Below are 26,704 nucleotides of genomic sequence, written 5' to 3' on the forward strand. Positions count from 1 at the left end.
GGAAAAATGCTTCTTGAAGTTGTCTGAAGGAGGATGAATAATTTTCACTTATTTTCTTAATGGGTCAGAATAGCTTCAAGTCAATAATACTTGTAAAATGAACTTCTGGAAGGTCGCCATGCTTGGAGCATACATACGTACCAGTGAGAAGCTTTAGCACCATCTAGAAAAGGAACAAAATGAATTATTGTCCCATATCTGTTTGCGTCCCCTTTTCTTAATCCCAATGATGGGTGAAACAAAATGTAAAACAGAAACGTGATTTTTGTTTTTCCTCCAAAAGGCTTAACCTTTTATCTTCTTAAGGTGCGGTGTGGTGATTTATTTTAAAAGAAACAGGTAGTGGGAGCCAGCTTACGGAACAAGCTGTCCTTGTATCTCCCTGTCATTTCCGGTCCAGATCCGAACACTTATTCACACCAAGGAGTTGATTTCAGAAGACAGAGGTTTGCTTGAACTTTAAGTACAAGCTACCTTTAAACAAACCAAGATTTTGTTCGTGACCTGTTTTCTGTTTGCCTAATAAAGGGCTTCAAAGGCTTTAGAGGTGCCTTGGAAGAGCGGGAACGCATTCCTAATGTCCATGGTCACTTCTGTGCAGGTGCAGGCTCCTTGGACACTCTTGCTTGGCCATCTGAGGACTCCCCCAGCCACGCTAATCCATAGAATGTGGTTTTACTGTTCACGCGATTACATGGCGTCTTACTACGGACTTGGGGGTGTTAGGTAACCGGAGGTCAGGTAGAATGTTAACAGCTTGGGCTGACCTTTTCATAAGGGCACACTGAAAAATCTATCCATTTCACATCAATTGCCACGTGGTTCCTATGAAGGCGAGTCTCAACCGAATAGGAAGTACTGTTCAGAACGGCAGACCTCTGGTCTCCACAGACGAATCTGCCAAACTCTTCATACTGACTGCCTTCTTCCCTGTCGGCAAACACAACTTGGAGTTATCTTAGGATCATTTACAGATATTCCTTACATACCTTGAGTTTAAAGGCATACGATGCATTTTTTTCTGCTTTCTCCTGGAATGAAAATTTTCTGCTTTCTCCTGAAATGAAATGTTTAGATAAATCCATCTAAACTGGAGGTAAAAACATGTTAGATAAATCTGATATTCATGACAAAAGTAGGATAACGTGCATTTTTTTATTTTGTTTTTAACAAAAATATTAACCCATGAGGTTGACTCAGTTTCTCAGTCTGGTTTAAGGATATAAAGATAGTATCATCGGAAGTTGCAGGTATAAGCAGCCATGATTTCAGTGGTAGGTTCTCTTTTGCCTAGAAGCTGGGCCAGTTACATAAAAGATTCTCAGTGAACAAAAGGTTGGCTATTTGGTTAGAATGATCTTAATCGTGCATGGTAACCAAGGTTGTATTTTGTACTCGGAAGGCCGTTTTCTATCACTGAAAAGGCTATATATACCTTGTTTTAAAATGAATTTTAACCTAACCATTAGCTTATAAAGCGCCCCTCTTGACAGACCCATGGATTACCCCCTGAAGTACGTTTTCAAAAGCATGACCTTATATTTGAAACAAAATTTTAAAATGCACTCTATGGTACAAAAGTCCCCGAAGCTCTCCCATTTGGGGGGGAGGGGGAGGAATGAGCGCGTTTCACAATTACTGTAATCAGAAAGTGAAAATGGACCACAAATAAGAGGAAGAGGCTTTGTGCGGCCTGGCATGTCCGAAAGCTATCTTCATTCGGAGTGACAATTCTGATTTAAACCTAATTAAGCATTAGAGAGAACCAGTGTCCAAAAAGATAAGCTCGGAGGTTCCTGAGAGTTCCAAGCTGCTGATAGCTTCCAGCTAGAGAGCAGTTTGGGACACCTGCTTGGTGCCACAGATGCCCAGAAGGAGGCTCTGCCGTGCAGCGCCTGCCTGCAGGTACGCCATCTTCAGCTGCGTCCCAGCCTGCTTACTGCGGAATTGATTTTCACGGCTCATGACAGAAGCTGTTTTCAGCCCACGAGGAGGAAGTGGCTGAGGCTGATACTCCTAACACAAACAGCAAATTGCTCCGTGCCTTTCATGGCTTTCGAGGTCTGTTACCTTAAGGTTCTAATGGCCTTTTAACAGCGTTTCCAGCCGAGCAACAGATGTAAGCACCCTGAACACGGAAAGCACACCCCAGCCCGCAGCTCCCTGAAAGAATCATTTTTTACAGGTACCTGTACTAGCACCGCATTCTAGGATCTATTTAGCAGTGCCTCAGATTCGGAAAAGCGGAAATAAATCTCAAACAAATGTTTAAGTATTATCTGCCACTCGATTGGCCTGTCCCAAGTTGCCAGACAGGAATGGAGGTCACGTTGCTCACTGTTAAAGGTGGCCCCGTGGGGTAATATCCCATGGGGGGGGGGGGGGATAATCAACAAATCAACCCCAGGAAGCTTCTCAAATTCCTTACCCTTTAAGCCCACTCCTTTTTAATTCCGAAAGATGCAACATTGTTTTGAAAAGCAGAACATTTAAACTTTGAGAATTACTCCTCGTCCACGTGGGTTTCGCTCTGTGCTTGTCTGTGTGTTTGTCCCCTGCTGTTCAGAAGTGGGGAACGCTTCCCAAGTGGGCAGCCGAGTACTCTGTACAGAGAACACCAGCGCTGAATCGGAAAGTGGTAGAAGGGTTGTTATGTGAGTCTTGTGGACTTGGGTGAGGGTGGGGGTGTCACACCGGGGACTGGTGTCAAACTGTAGCCCTTTCCTTCCATTGTAAGAACGAGTACAATAGTGTGCCTTTTGATTTCTCTGTCTTTGCCATGGTAACTAGAGTACTCATGGACAGACAAGTCATCAGACCAGTCATCTTGTCTCCAGGTACAGGCTGCCTGTCAGCTGCCCTTCTCATAGGAATCTTGAAGGAGTACATGAGCTCTCACCATATTTGTGCCCAGAGAGTGTGGATGTCTACAACGTAACCCCATTGAAAACGGACGGGGTTTCCTTTCTCCCTTGCCTCCTCACTACTGTAATCAGTCATCTGGTTTCTCGGGAGCACCCACTTGCTGGGTATAGACAGCAACAATGAAACCAATTTAGTCCGATATAGTTAGAACGTGAGTGTGATCAGGGCGCCCTCTGGGATGGCAGCGTGTTCGAAGGATCCTTGTGATGTGAAGTGGTTGTACAGAGACCGACTCCTGTGTTTATTCTTCACCTTTCTCCCGAACCTGTTTGCGCTTCTTTTCTCCCTTTTTTTTTCTTATATGCAAACAGGGATAATAGAGTTGCTACCTCTCATCACTGCAATTGAATTAAATTAAATTTAATAGTCATAAAACCCCCAGCACACTCCCGAAGTGTAGCCAAGGTTCCAGAAATGCCACATAGTAAGCACACAGAAGATAAGAAAGGCAAGGAATTGGGGGTACTGGTGCCCGTCTGCTGTGGGAGGAGGGGGCTGGCTTCTCCCACTGTAGGGAAGTGCTGCTCTGCACCGTTTACTCCGCCCTGTGTAGTTCCTGTCTGGCTTTGCCCAACTTGAGAAACAGCCGCGACCCATTTACAGGAATGTTCATCCTTTCATTGACCTTTCTGGTTTGAAGGCCCTCTGAGTTACTAGGTTCACTTGCCTCACCTTTGACCTGCCTCGCCTGCAGTGGTGGCCCACATACGCCTTCTGGGTTTAGGGCGAGTGGGAGGAGCCTCTCCACTGCAGTGAGTTGTAGCCTCCCTCTGAGTCCTGGGTGCTTCAAAACTGAAACTTAAGACTGGTATTCCATGGGACAGTCCTTACACAGGGCTCTAGGACGGATTTGAGTAAAAAATCTTGCTTCCCTCCATGAAGGAGAGCTCAGAGAGCTAGTGGAAACGTTGTTCCTGTCCGTTGACACCTTTTCCACAGGGTCTCTTCAGGGCAGTGACGGCCTTGCTATCGTCTCCCTCCTTGGCTCCACTTCCACTGTGCTGGCCTTAAGAGTCCTTGTTTCTTAAAGTCAGGTAACAGACCCTCACACCACTACTGTTTACAACAGAAAATGACTTAAGGCCTGAGCAAAACAGAATCACTTACGAATGTGCCAAACGTTGTCCCCTCCGTGTAGACAGCATGACGATCGATCACTTCTGAAGAGTTTACTGGAAGCAGTAAATGGGGGCCCTGTGGATTCTTTCTTTACAGCACAGTCTCTAGGCTTCAGGGCACGTGCTACAGAAGCTGAGGGACGAAGTCCTGGCCTTATGGTTAGAAGGTGGTTATTTGACTGAACTCTTAGACCTTGACTTTCCTTAACTTCAGAAAAGGGAGAAGAGCATTGCCTGACTCCTGGCGATTTTCTGTGACAATTAAGTAGCAGGACTCATGAGATCGTCATGGACAGAGAAGTCTTCAGGAAATAGTAGCTCATTACCACCCATCCCTGGAGTATGTGCATGGTGATGAGGACTCTCTTGCTCTTATCCAGAAGCAGCAGTTGGCCAGTTAACTGTAATTTGCACGGTCATTTTAAATTTTGTCTAATGATCAGCCTCTAAGAGGAAAACCATTTTTTAGGATTTTTTTTTAAATTCTTTTAAAATTATGAAAATTTAAGTTATTTGCTTCTATGCAGGTGTTTATGTGTCCATGAGTGCAGATTCCCCTGGAAACCAGCAGAGGGCTTTAGAAGCTGAGCTGATGTTGTCTGTGTTCTGTCTATGTGGATGTTGGGAACTAAAGCCAGGTAGGCCCTCTGCAAGACTAGTGTGCACCGGGAGCCACCAGACCATGTCCCCAGCTTTAAGAGGTGACCTCGAAATGCTGCTAAGTGTCCAACGAAGTGTTTTTATAGACACACTCTTTCTCCCATTTGCTCTCCAACTTGGAAGTGGCCCGGCCATGTTGTCTCTGATGTGCTGTACTCACGGGCATCCGTTGACTGTAAACAGACAAATCTCACAGTTTGTTCTACTTTATTATCTATGAATCTATTTATTTTCAGTTAGCATAGCAACTGTGCACGTTCATAGGTAGAGCTTGACAGTGCGGCATACGTATACAATGTGAAGTTTTCAACTCAGGAGCAAATGGCTTTCCATCTGTTGCACATGCCTCTATGCATTGAGAGGCTGTGCTCACCTCCTCTTGTTCTCCATAAATGACGGCCGCAGGCTGTTTCCACTCAGTCTCCTGTGGTACAGGATGCTGGAATTGCTTCTTCGTATCTCTCTGTGTTTTGGTACCCATTGCCAAACTTCCCTTCTTTCCCCTCCCTTTCGAGTTCCCAGTGCTGGTCAGCATCTCAGTCAGTTCTGTTATAGTCTACCTTGAGGCCATTTCTATTTATTGTAGCTCCCATTTATGGAAAAACAATATGCTATCGTTCTTCTCGTGCCTCTTATTTCTCTTCACATAAGCCCCTCTCCCCCACCTGGCCCAGGTACCTTTCGTTTTGATGTCTGGTTGAATAATATTCCACAGTTTATTTACCTATGAGAATTTTTTTCCACATATGCACCGGCAGGCACCACAATTGATTATATATTTTGTCTTTGTGAGTGACACTGTAACAAATGTGAAATGTAAGGTATATTTCAATGAGCGGATTTTGGTAGTTTTTGGATAGACAGTAAGAATTCCTGGGTCGTTTGGAGTAGTGTTTTCTGTTGCATCCCGGCCACCATGCCCTTTTGCTGTTCGGAGAGCAGCTGTTCTGACTGGGTGGTACTATTTCTGTAGTTTTGGTTGCCATGCCCCCATCAATTCCATGTATCCTGCATTTTCCGTAGACCTGTTGGTGACTTTGATTTGTTTAATCAGGAGCTTTCAAACTTGAGTGAAAGTTAGAATCCTCTAGAATGCTGGGATATGGACTCCAATTTGGATGTTTCCAGTTCATCAACTGGGGGAAGGGGCCCTGGAGCCAGTCTGAAGACGTCCTTGAGCATGGTGGTGTCCTTGCTGTGGGGACACCCTCAGATGACCACAGTTTGAAATTCCTATTCCTAGGTTTTCTAGTTAACTGTGTTCCCCACCGCCCTCAGAATAAATACAGACGTCTCCGTTTAACAGCCAAGACTTTAAGCCACTTTTCTAACTTATTGCTAAGCATGCCTCTTCCAGAAATTTCCATCTCGTAAAAGCTCTTTGAACAAAGTCGCTTCTCTCTGAGCTTCTGTCCTTTGTTCACAGTCTTGACAACGCTGGTCTATCTTCTTTACAAGTCTCCCAAGCAAACTTTAATCTCATTAAGTCGCCCTCACCATTTACTCTCAAATCCGTAGGTCCAAGGCTACTCACTTCCTGTTTCTGCCTTTGCTTGACCTTCAGTCATTTGTCTCTTATTCTGGTAATTAATCCAGCTGTGTCCTACTGTTTCTTGTCTCCTTTAAAACTGGACATTTAGTTTTTGTTTCCCAAACTTGCCCCTGAGGTAGCAGAGAACACTCTTAGGCAATTCTGTTTCCCCCAGACACAATGCCTTAACATACACGGTATGCAATAAATAATGAACTCTTCCCTGACAGGAATTACAAGAAGAATTCTTTTTTCCCTGTTGGGTAAGACTTAGACAATTTCGGTAACTCTGAAACTAAGGTGCTGTAATCTGAAGACACTTTCCTATTTCCTTTGAAAACTTGGTATCCATAAGCTACGTTAGCTCGAGGCAGTGGAAATCAATTTGAGAAGGGATAAACCAGCAGAGTTTACTGTGTGAAGTAGGAAGCTGTTGCTTTCATTGGCTATTGAAGAATAACCTCCTTCCCAATGAAACATTGCCACACGTTGGTCTGTGCCTACTAAAAATGTCTTACAGAAAGACTTTCTACATTTTTCACAATGGTTTTAGAATATCAGGAAAGATTAGAAGATGTAAACATAATGACTATGTTAAATGACAATAATGTTACCTTGAAGGTAGAGATGTTGATTGGAAGGAACATTTCTTGATAGAGTTGGCTGCTCCTGGGCCTGAAGCCATCACATGGCCCAGCTTCTAGAGTGGTCTATTTTTGGTGGAGCTTTGAGTAATAAATTGTGCTCCTGGCATGCTCACAGGAACCGCTTGTAGTTCTGTGAATTCCATTTGTGGCCGTTGCCTACTTAAGGTCTCGTTCATATGTCAGTATAGGTCAGTAAAAATTTATTTTTAATTGCCTGTTTAAAGGAGAGGCAGTTTTCCTGCCCTCAAGGTCCACCTAGAGCAGTGAGGATAGATACAAAGGAGGATGTCAGTGTGATTCGGTGGAGAGGAGTGATGGAGACACAGAGAGGCAGGGCCTGGGTAAGATTAGCGACGCAGAGAGGGAGGGCATGAGAAAGGAGAACTTTGGTCAGCTTGTCAGTTGTTGAGGTGGCTTTTTCCTCTTTTTGCATATGAATTAATTTAAAATGTATTCTTAGATGCTATTTTTAACTTTAAAATGTTAAAGAAGGTTTATTTATTTATTTATTTATTTTTGGTTCTTTTTTTCGGAGCTGGGGACCGAACCCAGGGCCTTGCGGTTGCTAGGCAAGCGCTCTACCACTGAGCTAAATCCCCAGCCCCGGGTTTATTTATTTTTATGTTATGTGTACGAGTGTTTTGCTGGCATAGTATTCCTGCACCTGCATTACCTGCAGAGACCAGAAGAGGGCGACAGATACCGTGAAACTAGAGTTACAGATGGTTGTAAGCTGTCCTGTGGGTGCTGGGAACTAAACCTAGGTCCTCTAAGGAAGCAGCCCGGACTCCTAGCTGCTGAGCCACTTCTATCTCTCCCACCCCGTGCCCCACACACACCTTTTCGAAACAGTGTCTCAATATTTACCAAGGCCAAGAATCTTCTGTGTAGAGCATGCTCCCATCTTTGCCTACCAGAGCGGGAATTAAAGGGGCAGACCACAATGCTTGGCCCTAAAGGTTCTTATACCTGAGTGGAAGAATTTTATCTAATAAATATGGAAGTTACATGAATTCGTCTCTTTAATATATCAATTTTGTGACCTTGCTAGCGATGCATAGCTCTGGTGTTTTTGCAAGACTGGAACAAATGATCTTTGTTTCAGTCACCGAACTTGAATCTGACCAGAGCAAACCTCATAAACTTAATGGTTAACCTCGTTATCTTGGCTCTCATGTCTAATAAAATTTCTAGTCAAGTTTTGGGGAAATAACCTCCCTTATTACAGATGATCATCTCCATTAAAGATGTGGTTTTAAATGGTGCAATTTCTACTCCATACGCAAATATCCCTTTGCCAAAACAGCATGTTGTATATTTAAAAATTCGTGGGCGCACGTGGTTGAGTGTGTGTGTGTGTGTGTGTGTGTGCGTGTGTGTGCGCGCGCGTGCGTTTGAACATTCAATCCCCAGCGCCTCCAGTTTCTTTCTTAAATTGTTTACACTGTGTTTAAAAGACAAATATTTTGATAATGTGAGATGAAACCAATGATGTGGCTGATTTTTTTATTGTATTATTTACAAAGGCAATGGGGACAAAGCCAATTGCACTGTGATCCTTTTCGCTAGCTTTCGGGTGTGGATGGCTTATGAGTAGCATCAGGCGGCAGGCAACCGAGTGAAAAGAACCTGGTTTGGATCGTGCCCTGCCTTGACTGCGTTGGTTTGTTTTTAGTTCGCTTTGTGTTTTCTATCACGTTTGAAACTGTGAGCTTAAGCTCACGCTGGTGCAGTTTGCCTGTGAAGATGTTTGAAGCAAGTTCTGGAATTATGAGAGAGAAACGAGGGCGCCCTGTCGACAGCAAACAGGAAAATTTCCTCCTTTCCTGGAAATCCTTCCTTCCTGGGCGGAGAGCAAACACTCTTTCAAAAGCAGCAGCTGCAGAAGCCCCCTCAAGAAGCCAGACGCACAGACAATCTCAGCGGTAAAATGTGTTTTGGTAGCTCCACAGAGATTTAGCTGTTGCTGACGAAAAGATCAAAATCTAATTATATAATGAAGGTATTTAAAGCAAGGCACAAGAGAGCCTTATTCATGGTCTTGGAGGACAAGCCACCTCAAGTTGGTCCAGGAGTCTCTGCCTGGGCTGTTCCTTGTTCAGAGCTGTCTGGGCGGGGTTACACTGAGGCCCCTGAGCCACAACACTCACTGGGCCCAGTATTTCCCCAAAGTTGGTAAAAGAGAAAACCATAGCTCATCTTTTTCTTTTCTTGATGTTTGTTTGCAGTGTGGCTAATGTTTCCTGATTGGTGGATGCACCAGTTGGTTGTTTTGAAAGTGGCCTGCTTGATTGGCGGGTGCAAAGTAGCATTCGTCCCAAACCACTGACCATGCATTCTTCTGATCCCACATCCGGGGTGGTTGGCCGATTTCTTACCTCTTACATATGCTCCTATACACAAAGCATGCTTCATGGATGGGAGAATGTGTATGCAAGGTCTGCTAACGTGTTTCAGTCCTGCTAGATGTATTTATTAAGTCTCATAAAGGAAATTCTTCCATTTCATTTAGGAAAACGAAACAGGGACAAGTGAAGGGTTGATTAAAAGGTGCACTCCTGTGAGCTAGAGACTATTATCTCTCTTCCTGAACTCCTGTGATTGATGTGGGGGGAGAAGGAGAGAGGGAGGGGGGAGGGAGGAGGGAGGGGGAGGGGGAGAGAGGGGAAGAGAGAGAGGGAGAGGGGAAGAGAGAGGAAGAGAGAGAGAGAGAGAGAGAGGAAGAGAGAGAGAGAGAGAGAGAGAGAAATCACTTTTCCTCCTGAAAACAAATGCAGTTAGTAGGAATAATTCCTTCCTTGTCTTATAATATGCCTTAGGAACATTTTGGAGTGGAAATCACATTCTAACTTCTCACCGATGATGTAAACTATAACTATCAGCATCTCCGAAGGACTGTGTCTGATTTATCCTTGGAATACCTTCAGTGCCCAACTCAGATGAAGTGTTGCATGTACCTGACATGAATGTCACGAATACCTACAATGACCTAGTCGTCACTGGCTTCTGGAAAGTGCCCTTTGCATGGACTGTGGCCAGCTGGCGTGTATTATTGATTATGAAAAGCATTTTGAATGCTGTTGCTTCCAGTCTAACATATTATCAGTTTTTATGTTAGTAGATAATTTTTTCTTTTTTTGGATGGCCAAGAGCTACTGACCCTCAAGGAGCTTGCCCAGTCTTAGGGTTCTCAGTGGAAGGTATAAGGCAAAATGTAACTTCCAATCAGACTGGATACATGAGTATCCGGAGAAATGGCTGTTCTGAGATTGAACTGTTCTTACTATCTACTGTGTTGGAACAGGGATAAGCAAATTGTATGTGCATGATTGCTGTCGACTTAGTCTTCAGAGAGTTCTATGTATTTCACCTTAGACTTTGCTTCTAAAAAAAACACTTTTCTATAAAACTTTTAATTTTACACCAAATGCAACGATCTATTCTACAGATCTTTTAAAAATGATAAAACAGTATCCCTCTGCTCTTTTCTCGTGCTATAATGAAAGAATCAAATGATTGACCTTTTGATACAGTTGAAGGTTGCCTTTTAATGATATTAAACCTAGATATAGTGAGGTTGTTAAAAATCAACCTCATGTTACAACCGAGTATAAATTAGAACATTTATTGAGCTCTTTCTAGGACCAACTTATTATTTTGAACTCTCACACCATCTTATATAATCCTTTCATAATTTCATTATGCACATAAATCATTCACATTTAATAAATTTAAAAACTGGTGCAGGGAGTATAAAATTAACTTTTGAGGTAATTTTCTTAAGTCCTTTGACTAAATTCAACTTACTATCATTCTGTCCTCAGTGTTAGGGGACACCAAACTCATAATTATTAGAAAAAGCAAGAATGTAAGGGGAATTATCTCAGGACCTGCTATCTTTAGAGTCTTCTAGGAAGAATACCTAGGCCACTACTAGAAAAGCTTTGGAGCTATTCTGTAAGCATGCACTGATACATTGTCCTTATTCTGACAGGATTCTAGGTGAGAGAAATCCCCGCCCTCTCTGTCAGAGTCAGCCTTGCTCTGTAGCTGGTTCCCGTCACTCTGAAAGAGATGCTAGGCAGAGACGCTCTACAGTTACAGGAAGTGAAGTTGGCAGGTGCGGGCTCCCTGCTCCTCTTCATCTAGGATATTGATCCATGATTTCAAAAGTACCCGTCTTGGTCTTTGCCTTGGCCACTGAATACTCAAAGAAGCAGTGGCAGCAATGGATTCATTCAGGAGACAGAAGTGGCCTCAGCAAAGTTCTGGCTGTATCTTCAAGTGTCCCTGGCCACAGGCCTGAAGGTGGGACTTTATACTGCCAAGCATTCACTGGCCAGCACAGTCCTATCCATGGATGACCTTCACGCTGAGCTGTTTGCTGTCGTCTTGGCTCATGCTCTGCCTGTCTTTGTTTGTCTATCCCTAGTTCTTCACTTCCAGGTAGCTGTCAGCAAATCCTTTCCTTCATCCGCCAATAATTAACTTGTGTGCAGTGGAGGTAAGCGTACAATGGTGGTGACCTTGAAGCGAGGGTGAGGCAGCAAACCTTAGACTATCTTTTACTTAAACATTAGCTCCTAGCCTTTTCTGGTTGTTAAAAAACAATAGCGTGTAGTTGGCTCATCTAAATGAGGACAAAGGCAAGGGATTGCTTGCTGCAGGCTGGGGTAGAGGTGTAGTCTCTTTGCGAACTGGATTGCGAACAGATTTTAGTTTCTTTTACATTTCTTTCAACTGTGATCTCTCAACCACTTTTTTTTTTGTTTGTTTGTTTGTTTTTTTTTTTTTTTGGTTATTTTTTTTCGGAGCTGTGGACCGAACCCAGGGCCTTTCGCTTCCTAGGCAAGCGCTCTACCACTGAGCTAAATCCCCAACCCCAACCACTGTCTTTCTAATTTGCATTCAGGAACTATCTAAGAGATGACTCACAGCTGCTACCCTGTGAAATTCTCTTCCACAGGCATCCTGTTGAGCCTGGCTTCCAGACCCTGTTCTGGTATGGTTGAGTCCTTGGAGACAGACGGGAAATTAAAGGGGAAAATCATGAGAGAGTTAAATATTTTAGATCCCTTCTAGGAATCTGCATCAATCCTTCTTATTAAGTCGTAAGTGTATTGCAATATAATCCTTAAGGAAGGTAAATACTCTTTTCTTCTGCTTTATTGTTTGTGAGCATGCTTTTGATTATTCAGCAAAGTTCTTAAAGGCTCCCTTTTCTGGAAGTTATTCACTTGCTTTCTGACTTTTTTTTTTTTTTTTCATTGAGCTTTTTATTCCTGTCAGAGGGTTAGTCTACTACAGTATGGTGTAGAATTATTTATCAGGCAGGAGGCAGCTATTGCACCTCAGCTCTGGTCTTACATAGAACATCCTGGTTGCTCACCATCCAATACATAGGGATCCAAGGTACACACCAGAAACATGCCATAACCAATCAATCGCTTTCTCACTTCATGATTTCTTAATGCAATGCCTTCTTGGTGGGCTTTTGAGATTGGCTTTACCTAATGGCCCAGTGACACTAATAACTGCGTGCTTTCTCGTTCCTCAAAACATAGGCTATAAACGCTAAAAGCCTACGTCCTACAGATTCCGTAACCTCCCTAAACAGTCCTACCACCTGGGGACCAAGTGCTCCGATAGACGAGACTATGGGGGGCATTCTAGTTGAAACTAGCACAGGTACCTGAAATGCTTAGACATTGGAAAGCACTGTGATGTCAGACTTTATAGAGATTGGAGTTTAAGGATAAACGACTCTCAGAACTCATCTTTTGTTAGCAGGTAGTCCTGGGGCTTGGAAGTGCCACAGGATGCTTTCGTCATTGAAACTGAGCAGTAGGTGCACAGTCACTAAACGAGCAATATAGTTGGGTAGCACCTAGAACATCATTATAGTCATGTCATCCGTAGCACACAAGGCCAACCTGTCATCTTACAGGAGGGGAAAATCAAAGGCAGACTGTTCAACTTACCTTGTTACAGACCTTCACTTCCTTTGGCTTTTGAGCAAGAGGCAACACAGTTGTTTCAAGTGGTTAAGTGGGAGACGAAGACAGTAAGTCAATGCTGGATTACCAAGGCAGACAAGGAATATGTTAGGAACCTGGGGCAACAAAAAGCATGGGAAAAGCTGGTTACCTGTGTACTTAGGAAGTCAAGAAAGGAGGATGTGGAGTTCAGGGCCATCCTTCATTGCATGGTAAGGATGAGAATAGCCCAGGTCACCTGAGATCCTGCCTCAGGAAACCACAAAAACGTACTGAGAAAATAGTATTTCAAGCATCTCAGTAGTAACTGTGACAAAAAGTATAATTGACTGTATTTCCCTTGTCAGTTTAGCTCGGTATTTATTAGTTTAATTTCAAGCTACAGGTAGTCATGATTTGAAGGGCGTCCTTATCTGTTTTCAGACAGTTAGACACTTGTCCCAGCCTCTTTGAAATGAGAAACAAATTCCTGCAGTAACAGATAAAATTTCCAAAACCAAAAGGAAGGCTCTGTTTCCTACCAACCCAGAGAACAAGAGACATTAGTAGGTTTAGTTTCCTTTCTGTGAGCTGTATTGACTATCGAACATGCTTGTTGCTACCATGAAGCCAAGCCCCCCAGGTGTGGGAAGTTAAGAAGGGAGCTCATGAACCAGGAAACTGGAAGAGAGAGAGAGAGAGAGAGAGAGAGAGAGAGAGAGAGAGAGAGAGAGAGAGAGAGAGAGAGCAGAGTGATTGCAAGCCAACACTGGGACTGTCAATCCTGTTTTCCTCAACTCTGAGAATGACTTGATGATGCTTAGGCTTCTCCAGGCTTCCTATCTTCTTCAGAGTATTTCTGAGGGTAGGGACATCCATTACAGTTTAACAATGAGTTTATCTGCCATTTTTTTTATTTAGTAGTATTCTATCCTGTATTATTTATTTGAAATAGGTATAGATGCACCATGTATCCTTTTTTTTATGTTCAAATGGATAAAGGTGATTGACACATCATTTCATAATTCCTTCATATGGAAGGAAAGGGAACCTTTAAACTCTTATGGAGATTACGTAAAACCAGCCACTGAAATGTTCTTTGAGAGACAGGGTTGCTCTTTGAGATATTAACCTGCACGGCAGACGGACTCACACAGCTTCTCTGTTTTATATGCACGTTGTCCAGAGTTGAACACACAGACAACCCTCTTAACCATGGATTCAGCTCTCTCTTCACTTCTGCAGTGTTAACCTAGGGTTTGGGGAAGAGCACTGAGCATAGCCAATGTTACTTTGGAAAGAGGATTAATGAAGAGGAACTAGCTGGTCTATATATAGTCTTCCATATATAGTCTTTCTCATCTCCTTTTCTATTTGTTTATAGACAGTGTAGGCTGTATTAAAGAACCAGATCATTAATGAGAGTGATGTTGGTGAAGCCAGGATGTATGCTTTCTGATTATAAGGCTGGGGCACGTTGCCATAGAAACCATACCCTCAACTCTCACTTCTCATCTTTTCACATTTTAGGGTAAGTTCTTCCCAACCCCCAACCCCCCCCTTTTTTTTCTTTTGGCATACAGAACTTTTCTTGAGGCAGAAATAGCATTTGCCTTTCCCAGGTTCTGTCTTAAGGGGTCTGCGGTGACAATTGCTATGTGAACAATACTTTCAAGCATTTCCTCAGAGAAGAAGTGACCGGGCTCTGAGAGAAGAATGGGTGAGAAAAGCAATCATAAGAAGTGGAGAGAATGTGGGTCCTTTGATGCTGGGTTACTCTCATCTCCTCGTATACGTAAATGCAATGGGGGTCAAAAGCTCCTTGAAGCTTGAACACTCGGCACGCTGTGACAAAGCCATCCAGGGGTTTCTAGTTTTTGAAATGTATTTTTAAACTGGCAATACAACAATGTTCAGACAGTACAAAAAGACTGGCCTCTTCACAGGCATTCATCATTCCTCCTTAGAGGTAGTGGTGACCCTGGCATTGACGGCTGCTGCCTGCACAGATGTGTTTATATAGTAACCCAAACCATGCCCTCCTCTACTCCTTACTCAAAAGTTTTTTCATTTAATTCATTCTGAGATATACTTCAATCAGTGCTAAAGGGCTGGTTTCTTATACCCTCTCCCCAAAGAGCATTCGTTTTTATTACAATGTATTAATATCCATACTTAGTGACTTGGCCAGTGGCATATACTCTGCCATCCAAGTTAATTCTTTTTTTGATATTACAAACAATAATATAGTGAATGTTCTTACAGGTTCATATTCTCACTGTACTGAGCATTTATCTTCCTATTCTCACTGGGAATAAAGTTACAGAGCTTGAACAGCTTGACCAATATTCCCACTTTCCTTTCTATATCTTTTGGACCAATTCATTCTCACTTCAGCGACAGAAGAAGAAGCCATCTTACCTAAGATTGGATGGTGTCTGTAACATGATGATACCTACGTAGCCTGTCTGTGTGCTAGTCACATGATGATACCTGTGGGTAGACTTGTGGTGTCTGCTAATCTTGACCCTGTTTGATAATAACTCATTTATCTTGTACTACTGGGGTATTTTGAGTTTTGTTCAAAGATCTGGACTTCTGGAGAATCTGTCTGGATTCCAGACAGATGTGTCCATTCTGATTGAGTTTTGGGATTTATTTCTCTTTAGGGAGAACACACAATTGGTGCAGAAAGTCATGACCATAAAATAGGCTTGAAACCAGGAGGGATGGCTCACATCTCTACCCCCAGTACTCAGGAGGCAAATGCAGGTGATCTCTGCGTGTACAAGGCTGGGCTGGTCAACATTGTTGATTCTAGAACAATGAAGGCTATATAAAGAGATCTTGTCTTGGAAAACAAATAGAAAGATTCAATATGTATGTTACGTCAATGGAGAACAGAAAACGAGTAGTTGATTCCTGTTACTCTCCATCCAAGTGAGCAGGTCTCCTGCCTCCAGTGCACATTCAGAGAAGCTTCAGGAAGGGTGGAGAGATCAGAGTGAACCTTTCAGAAGTCTGTTAACCCAGTTCTTCGATCTGTCTTTCCTTTTTTCCAACAGTAACATTTGGGTACAACTGATTTCTTGCTAAATGCTGACACATTTCAAACTCTTGATGTAACTCTATAAGACACCGTAGAAGCAATCATAATAATATACATGATGGGAAAGACAGGAGAAAGGAGAATTCTGACTCTTAGAAAGAACTACTGTAAAATTTGAACATGACCAATCATGAATTTGAAATTGGAGAAACCATTGCAACTATTACAGCTAGCCTGGCTGATTATGCTCTTTGATTTCCCCAACACACACACACACACACACACACACACACACACACACACACACACACACAAAACTTCAGCAAAGGTAGGAGCTAGTTTTGTTTTGCTTTTTCAGTAAAGGCCTATGGATAGTTTACAGATTGACATTACTTACTGTAAGTATAAGTATTAATATGTACCATAGTGGGTTCTTTTTACTTATATATAATCTGTTGCTTGAATATTGTTATGACAGCATAATATCTTGTTGCTAATATATTATGTACACACTGTTAGCATGCTTGACTAATATTCGCATTGGAAGCTTGTGAGCTGAAGAAATAAAAGGGTCACCACATGTTTGGTTAAAGGGATCATAGTCTACGAGACCAGGAAATATACATTATCAAGGCAGAGAAGCAATTAGACTTTGTGTGACCCAGAAGTCTCGTTTATGAGAAAGAAGAATGAAACTTAATTATATGAGTATTCATGAGTCAATATTTGAATTGCGCTGACCTGCAATAGTCTGTATTTTAAATGTTTTGAATCTTAAGAAACTTCAGGGTTTAGGGCAGGCAAGTTGGGTAGCATATAAAGACTGTATTGCTAACTTTCGCCTCGGTGTCGGAATAAAGAAGGATGAGTGTTATCCAGTGAAATGAAAGTGATGTTAATAACTTGATTAGAATTTAAGGAGATTAGATGTCAGAGTTAGGGCTGTGCTGGTAAATATCACTTATGGAGGGCAGAAGTGATAGAGAATTATATATAGCTTTGCAGCTCTTGCCATTCTCTGAGTAGTAAAATGTGATTTATTATTCTATAGTCTGTCATGTATTACTCAAGAGGCACAAAGAAATGATGACTTGAAATTCCTGCATAAAAATGAACTGAGGGGCTCATGTTTTCAGGATATGAAGAGAGTATAAACAGAATGTGACACCTATTTTACTTTATGACTTACCGATCTATAAAGAAAATAATGTGCAAACCTCAAATTAAGCTGGCATAATGACAGTTTGGTAGGGATGAAAGCCAGCTGTATCAGGTTCTCTTAATAGGAGCAGCGAAGCCTTAAACTATGAGGTTGACATGTTGATCCTTTGGAATATGCAGGAGACTTGGGGATGAGGGCTCAATTGATTCCTGTTCGTCATTAGCTACTTAATTGCAATTTTAAAAATAAAAGTTTTCTTAGGGATGAGATTTTCTTCGGACTGGAGATTGAAGGCTGGCCTCTTCCAAGAAGACGCCAGGCCCCATCCTTGATGACAGTGAACCTTCTCCCTTGTTTAGGTCCTCCAGTTCTCAATGGGATTTTGTTTCTAACCAGGAGCTTGAATTCTTCCTAAGTGCTTGCCATGTTCTCCCTTCGTTTTATTCTGCTGATTGGTTTTAAAATCTCTTTGTATATTTGAAGTTGGAAATGAGAGTATCGACATTCTTTCAGATCCCTGGACAAAAAACCCTGTCTAATGCTTCTGCCCTTCCTGTTGATATTTCATTTCTGAAGGACGCTCTACAAACGAAGACGCTACATGGATTAGAAAAGGCTAGACGAGTGCAAGCGTCCTAAGCAATGCTCACCTTCACAATCGAAGTCCAAAATGTTGACTGTGGCCTCCAGAATTCAGAAAGAGAAGAATAAAAAAACCCATTATTTAATCATTGCCCACTGTCTCCCTTAAAGATAAATTTGACAATTTCATCCAGCCTAAGGAGCAGTTTATAGGATTGGTCCCCTAGTTTACCTGGGGCTGTGGGTTAAGAAAGCTTCTATAAGTTTTTTAGCTACTGAGTTTTAATCTAATCACTAGTAATAGAAAAAATACTACATGGATTTAGATTAGCACACTTATAACTCTTGTGGAAGATACGGTGTATCTTCTCTGTACACAGTCGGCATGTTGAAAGCGTTTGTATCTGTTGACCAGTGCTGACTTAAATACAGTTTTACTGTAGTCAGTCATCCTTTTTATCCCTAATAACTAGCCTCCTAATTCAGATCCTATTAATAAGCTAAAAATAAATCACCTACAACTGTTTGGTTTTCTCAGGGCACATTTCTACCATTAGAGCACTATATAAATAATATTCTGAAGTGGGTTGTGTTGATTTGTACATGGAAGAAGAATTATGAGATAGTTATTAGGAAATGAATGTGTACATTGATTAATGTACCCACACCAGGGCAGTTGGTATCCGTTCCATAGGTAGGATTTGTTTACAGTATTATTATTTTAATAACATTTTTCAAGTTTACTCTTACTGTGTTATTATGTCATGTATGATGTTAGTTCATGGGGTAATGCACAGCACATACGTAGCATGGTGAACATGGGGAGGTCTGAAGTCAACACTTGACTGGTTCTCTCCTCTACTTTTACATGCAAACCCGTGTTGTGAGTAAGTGCCTTTACCCACTGCGCCGTCTCACCAGCCCTGTGGCAGAATTGACTTTTGAACAATTGTGTGCTTCATGAGCACATGGGAAGTGCATGTGCGGTTTGTAACCTCATGTTGCGTTGCCTTCTGTAGTGTCTTAGCAATAGCAGCACAAGATAACTTAACTCAAATGGACTGAGCCATAGCTGAGACCCATACTTTCTCCAACGAACGTTTGAATGTCACTCATCTTTAGCTCCGTTCGTTGGGACTGGGTGTTTGGCTTTTACTTTTGTGTTCATCAATATTATATGCACGTCGACGGCTGCAACGTACCCCCCTGCAGTTTTACAGTCTGAGATTAATTTCTAAACATAGAGGTAAATTAAAGCTCCCGCAATTCTCCCGCCATGTGCTTCACATTCTTAACCCTTTAGTCTTCCTTTCTCAACCCTTCCTTCACTGCTTCCCTTTACCTCAAGTAAGTAATCACTTCATATGTAGACACAGCACCATTCTGAAGAGTATGTACAGTACATGCCATCGGAGGAGCCAGGGAGCACTTTCTACAGTCACGTCCTTGGGTGTCGGGATCTGAACTCATGCTCATACCTCATGCTCGTATGCTGCCTGCTTACCCAGAGCCATGCCCCCAGTTCTGCCGTCTATGATTTTTCTCCTTAGCACCTGTACTTGGATAACCACTAAGAAGCAGTGTAGCCTGACAGAAGCATGACGGTGAAAGCAGCACATGGAGCCCAAGACGGATTTTAGATCTACATAAAGTATGGCGAGGTCTGGGCAGTAGACTGGGTTTTGTGGTTAACGGTACATGTGGACACTCAGAGGACTCTCTAGTCTTGGGTGTAGCAAAAAGAAGGTTAGAAAATTTATTCACAGAGAAGGGAGAGGTCATATTGTGGGCTGGGCTCCTTCATTCACTTCTCTTGTTTTATTTTTATTTTTGGGACAATGTCAAATGTATATCAGGCTGGCCAGCCTCTAACTTCCTGAGTAATGAGGTGGGCCTGAAACTCCTGATCCTCTTCCCTTCATGTTTCAGGCACTGTTGAAAGGCCGAACTCCACCTTGCCTGTCTCATCTATCCCTTTTTAAAATGGTTCCTCCCTCTCTGGTTAGGCGTGTTGGAGAGCACGTGAACCTCACGCTCCCTCCTCCCTCCTTCGCAGGAGCCCTTACTGCTTGCTGTGTTGACACTTCTAGTGTACTCCAGACCTTGAAACCTCGGTTGTCTTGTTTCCCTCAACTTAATAAAAAGTGTGTTTACATTTATTTGTGTGTGTGCACAGCCATGTGTGTACCATGGTCAGAGAACAATTCACTGCCGTGTAGTCTCTCCTTCTGGGTTCTGGGGATCCAAGTCTGTCTTCAATACCAGTGACAAATGTCCTTATCCAAGGGGACATCTCTCCCTGCCTTTGCTCAGTTTTCAACTAAAGCTCCTTCAGTTCATTTAGGGACCAAATATTTTGTTTTTCTGCTTGTGTCATCCACCCTGATTCTGACAGTAAAGACATTGTCTGAAAAACACGGAAATGAGCAAGATATGAAGAAAAAGGGTACTGACATTATATATATTGTTTTATTATATATATATTTATATATGTATACAAAACTGAACATAGTGGTATCCTGTAATTCCTGTTTTTCAATTGGAATTCTGTAGCTTCCTCATTCCTGGAAGCTGAGGCAGGATGCTGGCGAGTTCTGCTGAGTGGGAAGGACCCATCTCAAAATCCAACAATAGAACTACAGTCCAGATAAACCTTTAGAGGTTCGGTGAGGCAGAGGAGACTGGTCTGTCAAGCATGGCTTTAGAGTGTAGCTGGATGTTCCCACAGGTCTAAGTGCAGCGCTTGAGGATGGAAATGGGGTGGTGTGAGTAACTCTTGGGGAAGACCAATGAGCAATTGAAATACATCCATGTTTTTCCTGAGTCTTAGAAAAGCTGTACCCTTAGCTTTTTTCATAAGATCTATTTGGAAGAGTACAAATAGAATTATCTCAGAGTTTGGAATAGTTGGTAAGATCTTTCAATATCCTGAATGTTTGGTATGGTCTTTGAAAACAGGAATTTAAAATGAAAAACAAAACTACTTGCTCAGTAAGCGCTAAAGGTCTTTAATATTGAAAGTTAATGTTGCCTTTTCAGACTCGGACTCCGGAGTTGTCATCACTTAAGGTTCAAATTAATTCCTTTATTGACCACAAGCACAGCGTATAAACTGTATGGCATCCCACGCCTTATACATTTAGAAATTAAGTGAGGTTGGCCATGCTTATGAATTAATAGTCACTTATCGAAGACGGACATACAGCCGACTGTAATGGTGATGCAGTCACGAGAATCTATCATTTTATAGTTAATCTTAACCGCTCATGTCACGATAGGATAAATCACATCCTGAAAGCTTAGCTACTCTGGCCATCTCATTGGCAAAGTCGGAAAGACTATTTTGAATGCCATAATAATCACGGTTTCGAAGCTACTTCCCTGCTTTATTTTTGAACAGGTTGTACCTTTACCAAAATCTCACTCGTTTGCCAAATGAATGAAATAAACAAAATTAAACCTGGCTGGGGAATTAACCATTGCTAGGGACTTATTTTACTGTCAAACACGCCACTTCGAGAAAAAAAATCCCAACAATTTTTGTTTTCTTTGAGAAGTAGTTTGTAGAACTATATATTGAGTGGTTTTGGAACAGCAAAATATTTAGAGGAAATTGGAAAATGGGACAAGTTGTTGACTATGGATGTGCGCCTTAGGACACGTTTGAATGGTTGACAAGAAGCGAGACCTTAGGTTTCTCAGTTTTGTAAAATACAGATTGTTGTGAAGATTCTTAAATAATTCATGTAAGATATCAGAGCGAAGCTCCCACAGTTTGTTCTCGTCTTATCTGGATATAATATCTGTGAGTGACTCAGCAAATGAGGTTATAGATATTCATCTGTTTTATCCCCTGGGAATCTCTGCACACACAGTGGACCCCATGACTCCGCCCCGGATTACCTGTGCCTTCCTCTTTTCCAACTTCGTTTCCACGTTTTAGACACCAGCAGCCCAGGGATGTTTATGTTAGCTGCTAGCAGACAAAATTATATTTCACTGTATTGGAATTTGGAAAAGCTGTGCCTGATTATCTGTAAAATGCCACGCCAGATTATCATAAAAACCCAGGGCAAACAGAAAGATAGGCAGCGCTTAAGGCAATAGGTGAAATTTCTTCACCCACTTCTCAACTAACGGTAGGCCCTAGAATACATTTTATAAAGCGAATGAATGAGATGTGTGCTGAACGGCCATGTGTTCCCGCAAGGCTGGGGAAAACCTTTCCGTCCTCTCTGAAATTTAAGAATACGTTTTCAAAACCACTTTTTACAAAACATAGCCCAAGTCATAGCTATGCAAATAGAGCTCCACATTGTAGGGAAGATTTGTTTAAAGTTGAATACATAATCCATTAGTAATGCCCCCGACATAACAGTATTCATAGAACCCTTAGCTGCTGAGTTAATACAATCGGTTGCCCTAAAAATCCAAAAGCGATTTGGCTTTTAACATTCTATTGCTTGCCACTACAGTTTGTACACTTGGCTGCTGTGAATATCTTCTTTTACATCAAAGATTAATTTTTTACAGTTCCTGTATAAGATAGGAAGCCATGTACCCATTCATTCATTCATTCAAGCATTACATACTCAATACAAACGGTATTTATAGCCATATATTTATGAGATCCCCAAGGTATTCTCTGTGGTAAGAACAACACATAAACAGTAAGCGAAACGAAATTATGGGATGTAGGAAAGCTATTTTTTGCAACTGATTTAGATGAGTTTTTACTCTGGCAAGTGTCCATGTATTAAATATACAAAGCAATGCCCTCATTATTAGGACATTATATTCAGTGCCATAACAAATAGGTTTCAGAGGAAGATATGAGATTTTTGCCACGCGAAATTTCATTCTAAAGTGTTTACAGTATTATTAAAATACATGACTCTGTACAAGCGAGATACTAACATTTCTGTGCGCAGGCCTTATTTGACAGGACAAATAAAAATCACTATTTACAAAGGCAGATTTACATGCCTGCACCCATACACACAGAGCCCAAAATAAATAAATTAATTAAAAAGCTTCCAAAGCTCCATTTGTTTGCAAACCTGTCACATAAAGATCTTGATTTCAGATAGTTCAGCTAATTGCCAAATTTCTTCTTTGGTAATGGCCCGTAATTTTATACTAATCCTAATTTTGATCTATAATTTCCTGTACCTCCAGATGCTTTTACCTGGCCATATCAAATAGCAACTTAGGCTTCCTCCTGGGACTGTTTGAAAGACTGAGACAAAGTAAGAGATGGACGAAAGAAGAGAAAAAAGAGAGTGAGGATTTGGAGCCAGACACTGGCGATATCTGAGCTCGAGTTCCAGTGTTCACACGGTTTGATTGGCTGCTCAAGTCTGCTTAAATCAAGCATTTGTCAAAAAAAAAAAATATCGGGGACTATTACACAGTGTGCTTCTGAGTTTGAAGCCTCGGGTCGGCCGGCTCTGACATGCTGCACGCAGATGCTCGAAGCCATCGGAGGAGTCCTTTTCATCTCATTGGGGAGAGTCTTTGAAGGCTCTTAATGGTTGTTTTTCTAAAAATGGTTCATTTAAGACCTTAATTGGGTACATGAAACTATTTTTTCTGTCATCAATTCTAGGCTGTGCACATGTGCAGAGTCCTTTGTTTTAGACGTGACGCGGTTTTATGAGTCACGCAAATGAGAAGTCTAGATTCTTTAGAACATACATTTGACTGGATCAATGGGGCTCGATCACGGCGTGAGCAGGAGCCCAGATTGTGGTCAGATTGCTGGAGCTGCTGGGGCAGCCAGGAGAACGAGCTGGTGGCAGAAGTCACGGGATCTTCTTTACTCAAGGATCTAGAGATGAGAGGAAGTTGGTTAGGTATTATTTGAGAGCGGAAGTCGGTTAGGCATTATTCGAGGGCCTCTGTCCCTGTGTGCTCACCTGATCTTGTGCGCGCTCGGCTGGGCACCTCTGTGGGTGCAGCTTTTCTCCTGCCGTCAGCTTATGAAGGCGCATGGATGAGAGTCCATCCTTCTTCCCTCATTTTATCTGAATCACCTCTTCTAAGGTCCTGTTCTCAAATGAATTCTCGTTCCGATCTCTCAAGAGTGAGGGTTCCACATGGACATAGGAGAGGTGGTGTAACCCATTCCATAATAGAAGAAAAAAAAATGTTACTTACATCTATTTCGGTTTCTCTATAATGCCCCAGGCAAAAACATGTACATTGAAACCAGCAAGCTAGCTGGGTCCTGGAGCCACCGTTGATTAAAGGTTTCTTCTGCCCAGTGTGAGTTCTGAGCATATATTTTATCATCTGAGGCTTTAGACACAGAAAAATTCAATTTATCAACTAGAATACCATATAATTTTTCTATAAGAGACTATTTTACCCCAAGTTTGAAAACAAGGAACCAAAAATATGTTTAGAAATGGTTTTGGGCCTTTTATCAGCATGTTCTTTTTTTTTCTTTTTTCTTTTTTCTTTTTTTCGGAGCTGGGGACTGAACCCAGGGCCTTGCGCTTCCTAGGCAAGCGCTCTACCACTGAGCTAAATCCCCAACCGCCCAGCATGTTCTTCTTACATTAGAGTGTTGAGGTCTGGAGAGGCATGTTCTTTCTCTCTCTCTCTCTCTCTCTCTCTCTCTCTCTCTCTCTCTCTCTCTCTCTCTCTCTCTGTAATCACAGAAGTGAACAGAATTGCTCATCTGCCTCAGGCATGACCAGATGCCCAGATGTCTCGGCTGTTCTTGTGAAGAGCGACCTCAGGATGCACATGGAAGGTCCTGGACCTCTGGGCAGTAGATGGGCCAAGAAGTCACTATTGGTGATTTGCTGCCAGCTTTGATCCTATCTGTTGTTAGAACTGAGACGTGTGGGGCTGGAGGCCCAGGGACTGTGCCTCTCCCTTGGAAGAGGCAACAAGATGAGACTGCAGACGGCTGTCTACTCTAGAACCTCTTGCATATGTGTTCGCCAGCTGACTCGGTCTCCCGGCAGCCTATCAGGGTGCTTGGTATTATGTTCTATCAGCTTATTTGCATCCTACAGTCAACATTCATTAAGTCATTGGAGATCGAAGCTCATCCTTCCAAAACGTTAAAGCATATGTGGAACCGTGACATAGAGACGGGGGATGAGAGGCCCAGAGAAAGATACCTCCCTTAGCGCTCTTTGCCTGTTCTGTTTGTTGGCGTCCCGACCATGTCATAAGTGTGTAATTTTCTGTTAATTATTAGTTTAATTATAGTGTCTTACAAAGGTCGCCTCTTCATTTTCCTGTGGCTGAAGTAATTCACAAATAATAACACTGGGGAAAGAAAATCTGGTTTCTGTGCTCGCTTTGAAAGTCATAAGCAGTGACCCTTCCCCAGTTACTTAATCTCTCTTCATCCTGGTATTTCATCTGCCAATTAGGAGTAGTAAGGATCAGGTGACACCATGTCAGAGAAAGTGCTTTATAAACTGCCAGGCACCGTACAAACAGTAATGACGGATGCTGGCGGAGAAAACTCAAGATTATGTTGGAGGCATTAAAGGCTTATAATAAATGCTTCCACGACTCCCAAACCCTTGTCTGATCAATCTGAACCAAGGTGTCTTTATTAGAAGCCAATTCTTCAAATCCTGATCTGAGCATGGACCTGTAATGCTACGGTTTGTCCACTGCCTAAGACATGTTCAGCGGTGCTGTCAAATCCTATGACATATCACGGTCAAATGATCACTCACTCACGAATTCTTTGTTTTAAATGACTCAATTTTCAGTTGGGTATAATTTTACCTTTTCATTTTTTTTTTGATGTCCTGTTTTTTACCCCGGTTCTGTGCCATAGCTTCAGCTGTCCATTTAACAGTCCGAGGAAGAGGGGACCATGACTGAGGACTTCCCCCATGGGATGGCCTTTGGGCACATCTGTGAGGCAACATCCTGTACCACTCCGAGTGGTAGCATCCCTAGGCAGGTGGGCCTGGGCTGCCTGTAGCAAGCCAATAAGCAGGCACTGGGTGGGCTCTTCTTCTGTTCCTATCTAAGTACTCCTACCCCGATATCCTGCCCTGGGTTCCCGTAGACTGGTACAAAGAAGTATAGGCTTTCAAATCTGTTCCCCCCTACTGCTTCCTGTTGCTTTTCCTCAGTGTTTCCTCTGTGCAACGGAAACCTGAACCAGGTAGGCCGAAGTCTTTTGCCTTGGCATCTTCAGCACTTAGCCCAGATTAGCTCAATGCCTAGAACTTTAATATGAACCTATAGGGTGAATGACAGGAGGAATTTCCTTCAGTCAACTCAAGGGTTTCCATGTTTGTTTTCCTAACATAAACTTATGATAGTAACCTCCATCCCTTCCCCCCGCTTCCAAATCACACTCCTTAGTTTGGAAATAAGTAAGTACATCTCACGTCTCCATGAATTAAATAGCTTTTCTCTTAGAACTGTGGGTCTTGGGAAGAGCATATTGATATTGTAATAATGTTTGCTTTCAGCACTAATAATTTTGTGGTGACCCTTCTGTTTGTCTTATTGACTTTATAGTTTACTTTGTGAAACACTTGCTTCAGAACATGGTTTTAGAATAGCTTTGCCGAGACACACAGCACATTTATGTCCAACCACACAACATTCCACCATCCTTACTTTCCCCTGGGTCAGATGAACAAGGATTTTTCAACTTTTGATTTTATTTAATTGAGGAATATCAGAATCACTGAGGATGCCAATAAGACAGAGCATCTCATTTTCAATAAATCTACTGTTTGCTAGTAATTAGGATGTCACTTGGCTGTGCTACAGATCTCCAGGAGATTCTCGCTCTGCAAAACTGAAACTTTAGCCCCTGAATGCCTCTGCCTTGTACAGTCTCCGTTCTGCACCCTCCAGCCCTTGGTGGGCACCTTCTGCAGCCTTGACCTCTGGTTTTGACTTTTATGGGTACTTCCTAAAGGGACATTTTGAAAAGAAATCAAAATAAAACAAACAAACAAACAAATAAACAAAACCCACAGGTAATGATAAGTAAGTTCTCACCTCTGTTCTTCATCTATCAGTGTCAGACATTTGGATTATTTAATTTCCAGGA

General features: G+C 42.2%; 1 protein-coding gene and 1 long non-coding RNA gene across 3 annotated transcripts in view; both read left to right on the plus strand.

Annotated features, from left to right (window-relative positions):
* The window catches only part of Gpc6 (glypican 6), a 999,201-nt gene that overhangs the window by 10,838 nt on the left and 961,659 nt on the right, over positions 1-26,704 (plus strand).
* Positions 11,251-24,942, plus strand: LOC148001142 (uncharacterized). 2 transcript variants are annotated; one of them, XR_015639053.1, is made up of 4 exons: positions 11,251-11,385; positions 11,848-11,992; positions 14,241-14,387; positions 22,828-24,942. It is a non-coding gene; the product is annotated as an uncharacterized LOC148001142 (long non-coding RNA). The 2 variants fall into 2 exon arrangements; XR_015639052.1 differs by having other exon boundaries at positions 11,258-11,385; positions 11,848-12,024; positions 22,828-24,941.

Source organism: Rattus norvegicus, chromosome 15, assembly GCF_021556685.1.
Source record: "Rattus norvegicus strain SHRSP/BbbUtx chromosome 15, alternate assembly SHRSP_T2T, whole genome shotgun sequence".
Classification (NCBI taxonomy): domain Eukaryota; kingdom Metazoa; phylum Chordata; class Mammalia; order Rodentia; family Muridae; genus Rattus; species Rattus norvegicus.